The sequence below is a fragment of the Hypanus sabinus genome, chromosome 8, assembly GCF_030144855.1.
Source record: "Hypanus sabinus isolate sHypSab1 chromosome 8, sHypSab1.hap1, whole genome shotgun sequence".
NCBI classification, from domain to species: domain Eukaryota; kingdom Metazoa; phylum Chordata; class Chondrichthyes; order Myliobatiformes; family Dasyatidae; genus Hypanus; species Hypanus sabinus.
In genome coordinates, this window is record NC_082713.1 from 92,152,065 (window position 1) to 92,162,780 (window position 10,716).

The following is a 10,716-nucleotide window of genomic DNA, read 5'->3' on the forward strand; positions in this document are numbered from 1 at the left end:
ATAAAGAAAGGGTCGAACTTCAATCACAGTATGATTTGCTTCTGACCTTTCCCATTGAACAGAAAATTTTTAAATCTAAATGTTTATTTTATATACATGGGGAAAAATCTGCTAAGCTTTTGGTGGGGCAGTTAAAGGCTGGGATGGTCAGAAGACAGATTTTAAAAATTCGTAGACCAGATAGAATTGAAACTTTAGATCCTTATGAAATTAATATTTATGGACTTCTATTCTAATCATTAGAAATCTGAATTCTCTGATAATACTATTACTATGAATAGATTTTTGCAAAGGTGAAATATACCTCAAATTTCAACTCAAGATGTTGATATGTTAGATGCACCTATTAAACAAGAGGAGATAGCCAAGGCTATATCCTCTATGCAATTAGGGAAAGCTCCGGGACCTGATTTTACAAGACTTTTCATGAAAAGCTTATACCACATCTTCATCAAACGTTTACCAATTCTACATCCTCTGGGAACCTTCCTACAACTTTTTATGAGGCACTAATTTCATTGGTTCCAACAAAAGGAAAAGACCCACTGAAATGTGTACCCTATAGACCTATTTCTTTATTGAATGTAGATTTTTAAATCCTCTCTAAGATTCTAGCAAATAGGCTTGAGAATATCTTGCCTAATGTTATCTCAAATGATCAGACAGGATTTATTAAAAATACTTCCATTTTAATATTCAAAGATTGTTAAATATCATTTATTCCCCCTCAGTCAAAGAATCTGAATATATTGTATCTCTGGATGCAGAGAAAGCCTTTGATGGGGTGGAATGGCCTTATTTATTTCAGGTTTTGAAGAGGTTTAATTTTGGCCTGGGATTTATTTCCTGGATTAAATTGATTTACCATGCCCTGGTGGCTACTGTTATAACTAATAATCAAAAGTCTCCTTATTTTAGGTTATATAGAGGAACCCGCTAAGAGGAGTCCTCTTAGTCCTTTATTGTTTAATTTGGTTTTAGAACCACTAACCCTTAGGGATTCTAATTCTGTGCAGGGTATTAAGAGAGGGGATAAATTACATAAGGTTTTGTTGTATGCAGATGACTTATTAGTTTACATTTCAAACCCTAGGAAATCTATTCCTTTTATGCTATCTATATTTAGTTTTTTCTCTGGATATAAACTTAATTTACATAAAAGTGAATTTTCTTATTAATAATTATTTTGATTATTATGATCAAATACCTTTTAATATTGCTAAAAACCATTTCACTTACCTTGGTATCAAAATTACTAAAAATTTTAAGGACCTATGTAAGTATAATTTCTCCCCTCTAATTGAATATACTCAACAAGTGCTTTCTAAATGGTCGCGTATGTCGATGACATTGATTGGTCGAATTAATGCTATAAAAATGGTTATTTTACCAAAATTTTTTATATATATTTCAAGCAGTTCCCTCTTTTGTTCCAAAAACAATTTTTGATGTTTTTGATTCTATGATTTTGTCTTATGTTTGGAATAGCAAAAGCTCGAGAGTGAATAAACTTTTATTGCAAAAAAAGATGGAGGACTGGCCCTACCAAACTTCAGATTTTATTATTGGGCAATTAATATTCATTATATTACATTTTGGATTTATGATATAGATAACCAGGATCTATGGTTACATTTGGTGGAAAAATTTGGCAACGGGCTTTTCTTTAACTTCTTTATTAGGAGCTCCCTTTCCTTTCTTATTCTCCAGAATAGGCAGACAAGCTCTCAACCCTATTGTTAAACATACTTTAAAAATCTGGATTCAGTTTCGTAGATTTTTTGAATTAAATAATTTTTTACTCTCTAGTAATATTTGTTCTATTTTTTTTTTTAAACCATCAACTCTGGATAAGACTTTTTTAAAATATGGAAAACTAAGGGAATAAAAACTTTTTTAGATTTGTTCTTACAGGATTGTTTAATGTCTTTTTTGTAGTTAATGGATAAATATGATATCTCTAACACATTTTTTTAAGATACTTACAAGTTAGGAACTTTTTACTTGATTTTTTAAACCGAATTATCCCTTAGCCTATTCTTCAAATTTGACTTATGCAATTTCAGCTTAAACCATTTCAAAAACGATTAATAGCTATCATTTATAAACAGTTAATGAATGCTTGCATGTCACCTAATGATAAGGTTCAGCGCAATTGGGAAATAGAACTTCAACATTCACTTTCAGTTGATTAATGGAGTAAAATTTGTAATCTAGTTAATAATTCATCTATCTGTGCACGCCATTCCTTAATTCAGTTTAAGATAGTACATAGGGCCCATATGTCTAAAGATAAATTGGTGCATAGATTTCCTAATATAAGCCCTATTTGTGACAGATCGAGGTGGCTACTCTAACTCATATGTTTTGGTCCTGTGTAAGCTTAAATAATTTTTGGAGAGATGTATTTAGAACACATTTTTAGATGTATTTAGAGTTATAGTTGTGGATGTTCAACCCAATTCACTTACGGCAATTTTCGGGATTATTCCAGAGGAAGTAGGTAGAGTATCTGCTTCTGCTCAACATGTGATAGCCTTTTCAACTTTACTGGCTAGGAGAGTTATCTTGTTATACAGGAAAGAATCTAATCCACCTACTGTTTTGTATTGGCTTGCCTCCATTATCTCATGTTTAAGCTTGGAGAAAATTAGAAGTCAGGCGTTTGATACATCTTTTAATTTTGATTAAGTCTGGCAACCTATTATTCAATATTTTCACATGATTTAATTTATTTTTATTTATTTATTTTTATTTATCCTCTTTGGGGAAAATCCTGATCCACGAAGGTTCGGAGGTGACTGGAAGGATGTTTTTTTCTTTCTTTCTTTTTTAATTTTATCCTCAAATGGACTGCCCAATCTTTCTTTTCTTTTTTTCGTTCTTATTTAGTTTAGCAGGTTTTTTTTCTTTATATAAATAAAATTTTCCGATTTTTTTTTTACGATTTGTTAAGAGTTGTGGGTTTTTTTGATTATACTGTATATATAACAGCGTAACATTGATTTTGATTTTGACAATATATACTCTTTATTGCTGTTTATGTCTTTTGTATTATCTGTTTGCTGAACTTCTGATTTGTATATTTTTACTGGAAATTTTTATTGGAAAAGAACACTGGCAGGGATGCCAGCTGAGAAGCAATGGCTGGAATTTCTGGATGTAATTTTGTAAGGCACAGGATATGTAAATCCTAAAGATGAAGTAGTATTCTAAAGGCAAGATGACATGACCGTGGCTACAAGAGGAGTGTTGCAAGGATGTGGTGGTGGAACAAACCCAAGTGCTGAACACAGGTGCAGAGGCTGAGTCGGGAGGTGTTACGGTCATAGTAAACATGGAATTGGTGTCAAGGGAGTCTTTACCCAGAGTCTCGGTTTTAGTAGAGAATTCAGGAATGATGTTAGACTTAGAACTGATAGTCCTAAGAACCATGGAACAAGGTTACTCATATATGAGTCGACCAATGAACTGGCAGCTCCTTGTTGTGGTCATAGAGTTTTTATACGGCATTTGCTGATGGAAAGCAGGTGTTTGTAGTTAGTGGAACCTGAGAATGATTGGAAACTAAACGAGGTGACTGAGGCCCAATTCCTGAGGAAAATAGCCAGGTGGGGGATTGCAAGAAGGGAACATGACAGTACCCCTCCCTCAACGGGAGACTCCAGGCCTGTCTGGATGGTCCCGATGAAAATCATGGATGAGGGAAGTGTCTAGGATGAAAGAGCGGGGGACTCAGGAACGCTCTTCTGGACCGTACCCCTCCCAGTCTACCAGGTATTGGAAACCCCTGCCCCGACGACGCACATCTCGTAGTCGGACAGTGTATGCCAGATGGTTGTCGATGATATGGGCAGGTGGGGAGGCTCAGCTGGGGGACACAAGGGGCTGATGGAAGCTGGCTTTAACTGAGACATATGAAAAGTTGAGTGAATGCGCATGGACTTTGGCAGCTTTAGGCGGACTGCTGTGGGATTGATAACTCTTTCAACCTTGAATGGTCCCAGGAAGCGAGAGGCGAGTTTCCTATGTTAGTTTCTGAGCAGGATGTCCTTGGAGGAAAGCCACACCATCTGCCCAGGTTGATATTCCAGTGCCAGAGTCGGTTGGCTGTCTTCTTATTTCGATTTGTTGATCTGAGTAGGGCCGTGCGTGTTTCCTCCCAAATCTTAAGGCACCGCTCAATATGGTCCCGAACTGACAGTACCGCAATATCCTCTTCTTGCGTGGGGAACAGAGGGGGTTGGTAACCAAGGGAGCACTCGAACAGAGACCTCCCAATGGCAGAGCTCAGAGAGTTGTGGGTGTACTCAACCCACTGGAGGTGGTCGCTCCATGTCAACAGGTTGTTTGCTGTTACACAATGTAGTGTCGCCTCCAGGTCTTGGTTGACCAGTTTCATCTGCCCGTTCATCTGGGGGTGGAAGCTGGATGACAGGCTGACCGATGCACCTAAGGCTTGACTGAAGGCCTTCAAAACCTGCAAGATGAACTGGGGACTTCGATCGGAGACAATGTCCGCAGGGATCCATGGAAGACGTGGTGGACGAGAAGATCTGCGGTTTCTTGAGCGGATGGGAGTTTAGGGAGGGCCACAAAGTGCACTGCCTTGGAGAATTCGTCCACCACAGTGAGGACAGTGGTATTTTCGCGGGAAGGGGGTAGACCGGTGACGAAGTCTAGGGCAATGTGTGACCAGGGACGACCAGGGACAGGTAGAGGACGAAGTAGACCCGCAGGTGGTCGATGAGAGACATTTCCCCGGGCACAGATGAAACAAGCCGAGACATAACAGGTGGCCCCTTCCATGGATGGCCACCAGAAGTGCTTCCTCAGGAGAGCCAGGGTCCGATCACTCCCGGGGTGGCAGGAAAACCAGGATGTGTGCCCCCATTGGAGCACCTGAGGCCTGACGGAGACGGGCACATACAGGCGATCGCTGGGTTCATTGCCAGGGTTGGGGTCATCCCACTGGGCTTCCTTTATTTTAGCCTCGATCTCCCAAGTGAGGGTGGCCACCATGCAGGATGCTGGGAGGATCGTCTCGGGGCTGGAGGTGTCATCCTTGGAGTCATACCGGTGGGATAGCATGTCTGGCTTCCGTTCTTGGATCCTGGTCGGTACGTGAGGGTAAACTTGAACTGTTCAAAAAACAATGCCCAACGGGCCTGGTGGATATTCAATCGTTTGGTGGTCTGAATATACCCCAGGTTCTGATCAATCCATACCACAAATGGGTGTTCTGCCTCCTCCAACCAGTGCCTCCATTCTTCCAGTGCTAATTTGACTGCCAGCAATTTCCGATTCCCCATGTCGTAATTCCGCTCGGTGGGGAGGCAGTTGGCGAGAGTAGAAAGCACAGGGGTGAAGTTTTTCATCCAAACTTGCCCTTTGGGATAGGACCACTCCCACCCCAGAGTCAGAGGCGTCCACCTCCACAATGAGTTGACGGGATGGGTCTGTGTGGACCAGGATGGGAGTGGTGGTGAAACGCCTCTTCAGGTCGGCGAATGTCGAGTCCACTTCGGAGTCCCAGCAAAACGGTGTGGTAGGCGAGGTAAGCGGGGCTGCCACTTGACCGTAGTCTCTGATGAATCTGCGGTAGAAGTTTGCAACCCCAGGCATCGTTGAAGCTGTTTGCGTGTCGTGGGTCTAGGCCATTCCTCCACTGCCCGGATCTTCTCAGGGTCTGCTTTTACCTGCCCGCTTTCAATGATATCGCCTAGGAAACTGACCGAAGGGACGTGGAACTTGCATTTATCCGCCTTTGCAAAAAACTGGTTTTCCCAGTCTCTGGAGGACTTGATGGACATGGTGTACGTGTTCTTGGGGGCTGCTAAAAAATATCAGGATATCGTCAAAGTAAACAAATACGAACTGATTTATAAAGTCCCTCAGTATGTCATTGATCAGGGTTTGGAAAACTGCAGGAGCATTGGTGAGGCCAAACAGCATGACTAAATATTCAAAGTGGCCCAGAGGTGTATTGAAGGCCGTCTTCCATTCGTCCCCCTCCCTTATCCTGACTAAATGGTAGGTGCTGCGAAGGTCCAGCTTTGAGAAGATGGTGGCTCCATGCAGTGGTTTAAATGCCGAACTAATGAGGGGTAGAGGGTACTAGTTCTTCAGTGTTATATTATTTAGACCTTGGTGGTCGATACGAGGGCGAAGCGTCCCATCTTCTTTTCGACAAAAAAGAAACTGGCGCTTACCGGGGAGGAGGAAGGCCTGATAATGCCTGCCGTAAAGGACTCGCTAATGTATTTCTCCATGACCTCTCTCTCCGGTCGGGATAGGTTAAAAAGGCGACTGGTGGGTAGTGAGGCCCCAGGGAGAAGATCAATTGCGCAATCATATGGGCGGTGCGAAGACAGGGAAAGGGCCCGCTGTTTACTGAACACCGGTCCCAAGTCATGGTATTCTGTGGGGACGCGGGACAAGTCGAGGGGTTCCAAAACAGGTGGGGTCCCGGTAGCTCCTCTGGGAGATGGGGCCAATCGCAGACAGTTGGTATGGCAAGATGGGCTCCATTTGGCTATCCTCCCGGTAGACCAGTCGATATGGGGATTGTGTTGGGTCAGCCATGGATACCCTAGAACTACCGGGGCTTGAGGTAAATGAATGAGACTGAATTGTTCCTCCTCCCGATGGTTGCTGGTTAGGATCAAGGTCAGGGGTGGCGTACGGTGGGTCACCCGAGCCAGAAGTTTTCCGTCCAGGGCCGGGCCTCCAGGGCGGTGATTAGCATCTCGTGAGGTATTCTAGCCTGGGTGGCTATGTCTTCGTCCAGCTGATTGCCCTCCGCACCGGAATCCACCAAAGCAGATAGGGACAGGGAGTGTCGTTGGTAATTCAGAGTGGCTGGGATCGGCATCTGAGTCTGGGGTGCTGAAGGGATTATCATTCAGCTCACCAGAGCTCCCTTTCTTACTGGTGAGACCTCCCTTTTGGCCGCTGAGGGCAGGTATCCCAGAAATGTCCTGGCTGGCCGCAATCTTAGCAATCCCTGGCTCTCCACCTCTGAATTCGTTCGGCTGGGGAGAGACGGTTCCATCCCAGCTACATCGGTTCCTCCCCCAGTGGGGTGGGGACAGTCATAGCACGAGCCACACTGGGAGCGGCTGGGGAAGGGAGGGCTGGCTGAGACTGGTAAACTGGACAGTGGGCTTCCCCGAGGAGCAGGGTGACTGGTTCTCTCTCTCTCTCTCTGACTCTCCTGAAGTCGATAATCCAATCGAATGGCTAGCAAGATCAGAGAGTCCAGTGTCCTCCCTCGAGGCCAGCTCATCCCTTATCTTGTCTGAGAGGCCCTGTCAAAACACCTCCCGTAAGGCCTCGTCATTCCACCCGGAGTCTGCGGCTAAGGTCCGGAACTCAATGGAATTTTTATTAACAACCTGGATGTGGGGGTGGAAGGGTGGGTTGGCAAGTTTGCAGACGACACAAAGGTTGGTGGTGTTGTAGATAGTGTAGAAGATTGTTGAAGATTGCAGAAAGACATTGGTAGGATGCAGAAGTGGGCTGAGGAGTGGCAGATGGAGTTCAACCCGGAGAAGTGTGAGGTGTTACACTTTGGAAGGACGAACTCCAAGGCAGAGTACAAAGTAAATGGCAGGATACTTGGTAGTGTGGAGGAGCAGAGGGATCTGGGGTACATGTCCACAGATCCCTGTAAGTTGCCTCATAGATAGGGTAGTTAAAGCTTATGAGATGTTAGCTTTCATAAATCGAGGGATAGAGTTTAAGAGTCGCGATGTAATGATGCAGCTGTATAAAACTCTGGTTAAGCCACACTTGCAGTATCGTGTCCAGTTCTGGTCGCCTCACTGTAGGAAGGATATGGAAGCATTGGAAAGGGTACAGAGGAGATTTACCAGGATGCTGCCTGGTTTAGAGAGTATGGATTATGATCAGAGATTAAGGGAGCTAGGGCTTTACTCTTTGGAGAGAAGGAGGATGAGAGGAGACATGATAGAGGCATTCAAGATATTAAGAGGAATAGACAGAGTGGACAGCCAGTGCCTCTTCCCCAGGGCACCACTGCTCAGTACAAGAGGGCATGGCTTTAAGGTAAGGGGAGGGAAGTTCAAGGGGGATATTAGAGGAAGGTTTATTTACTCAGAGAGTGGTTGGTGCGTGGAATGCACTGCCCGAGTCAGTTGTGCAGGCAGATACACTAGTGAAGTTTAAGAGACTACTAGACAGGTATATGGAGGAATTTAAGGTGGGGGGTTATATGGGAGGCAGGGTTTAAGGGTTGGCACAACATTGTGGGATGAAGGGCCTGTACTTTGCTGTACTATTCTATGTTCTATGTTCTTAATACCTGGCCACAGTTCGCGAAGCCTGACGAAGAGCAAGCAACCATTTCACGGCGTCCTTACCACAAATGGATTGTTCGAAGACTTTCCTCATTTCAGCAACAAAGGAGGAGTAGGAGGAACAAACCTCTAGTCGGTTATCCCATATCACAATTCTGCAAGCCAAGGCATCCCCTCGTAGCAGCCCCATGATGTACACAATATTTGATTTATCAGAAGTGTAGGTACGTGGCTGCAGCTCAAAGACTAGGGAGCATTGTAACAGGAAGGCCCGGCACCTACCTGGGTCCCTGGCGTAGGGTTCAGGCTCGGGTACATACGGCTCTCGAGGGGATGGTGTTACTGATTCTGGGGGCGAAGCCATCCCAAGTGGTGTGGTTTGGGTAGCCAGGGTTCTTGGAGGGGATGGAGAAACAGAAGCAGAGACCAGTTCACTCGTTCACTGACCTTCTGCACATTCATGGTTAGTGTCTGAAGGCTTTCCGTGATCTCCCAAAGTAGTTGGTCGTGGGCACCCAATAGGTAGGCCTGGCTGGTCAGGGCCTGTTGTACAGGATCCATGTCTGCTGGGTTCATCGTGGCCAGTTCATTCTGTTGCAAGGACGTGGTGGTGGAACGAGCCCAAGTGCTGAACACGGGTGCAGAGGCCATGTCGGGAGGCGTTACAGCCATAGCGAGCGTGGAATGGGTGCCAAGGGAGTCTTTATCCAGAGTCTCAGTTTTAGTAGAGAAGTCAGGAATGATGCTAGGCTTAGAACTGATAGTCCTAACCATGGAACAAGGTTACTCATATACGAGTCAACCATTGAACTGGCAGCTCCTCATTGTGGTCACAGGATTTTATATGGCATTTGCTGATGGAAAGCAGGTGTTTGTAGTTAGTGGAACCTGAGAATGATTGGAAACTAAACGAGGTGACTGAGGAAAATAGCCAGGTGGGGGGTTGCCAGAAGGGACCATGACAAAGAGTTAAGGCCAGCAAAAAAGCCAAAGACATGACATACATTAGATAAAAAATTAGTGGGAAGTTAGATGATTGGGAAGCTTTCAAATACCATTAGGAGGCAACTAAAAAGGTCATTAAGAAAGTAAAGATGGAATACGAAAGTAAGCTAGCAATAATATTAAAGATACAAAAAGTGCAAAAGAGAGATGAGAGTGAATATCAGAATGCTGGAAAACGATGATGGAGAGGAAGTAATGGGGAACAGGGAAATGGTGGGTGAACTGAACAAGTATTTTGCATCAGTCTTTGCTGTGGAAGACACTAACTGTATGGTGGAAGTTCCAAGTGTCAGGGATCATGAAGTGTATAAAGCTACCATAACGAGAGAGATGATTCTTGGGAAACTGAAAGGTCTGAAGGTAGATAAGTCACCCAGGACTAGATGGTGTAAACACCAGGGTTCTGAAAGATGTGGCTAAAGAGATTGTGGAGGCATTAGGAATGATCTTTCAAGAATCACTAGATTCTGGAATGGTTCCAGAAAACTGAAAAATTGCAAATGTCGCTCTAATCTTCAAGAAAGGAGAAAGGCAGAAGAAAGAAAATTGTACGCCAGTTAATCTGATCTCTGTGGCTGGGAAGATGTTGGAGTTGATTATTAAGGATGCAGTCTCAGGAGAATTAGAGGCACATGATAAAATAGGCCGTAGTCAGCATGGTAAAATCTTGCCTGACATATCTGTTGGAATTCTTTGAAGAAACAATAAACAAGATAGACAAAAGCAATTGGTTGATGTAGTGTACTTGGATTTTCAGAAAGCCTTTGGCAAGGTGAGGTAGTAATAGGGTACAAAGAAATAGTAGATGAAATTAATAGGTACTTTGCATCTGTCTTCTCTGTGGAAATCACTATCAGTGTGCCAGAGGTCTGTAAGTATCGGGGAGCAGGAGTGAGTGCCATTGCTATTACAAAGGAAAAAGTACTAGGCAGACTCAAAGGACTTAAGGTGGATAAGTCACCTGGGCCAGATGGACTACATCCCAGACTCCTGAGAGAAGTTGCTGAAGAGATTGGTCATGAGCTTTCAAGGATTGGAAGATTGCAAATGTCACTCCATTCTTTAAGGGAGGAAGGCAAAAGAAAGGAAATTATAGGCCAGTTAGCCTAACCTTAGTGGTTGAGAAAGTGTTAGAGTCTATTTTTAAGATTCAAGATTCTCAAGATTCAAAAACTTTATTGTCATTCTAATCATACATCAGCTCTGCAGGGCAGAATGAGACAAAGTTTCCCAGGAGCAGTGCAATCATAACATAACAAAAGCAACACTAAATAATAAACATAACAATAAATAGTAAAACACAACAGCCACATGTCAGTTAAAAACAAGTGATACGTGTCCAGTGCAAGTTAAAAATGTCCAAAGCAGAGTCAGGTAGAGCAGCTATTTA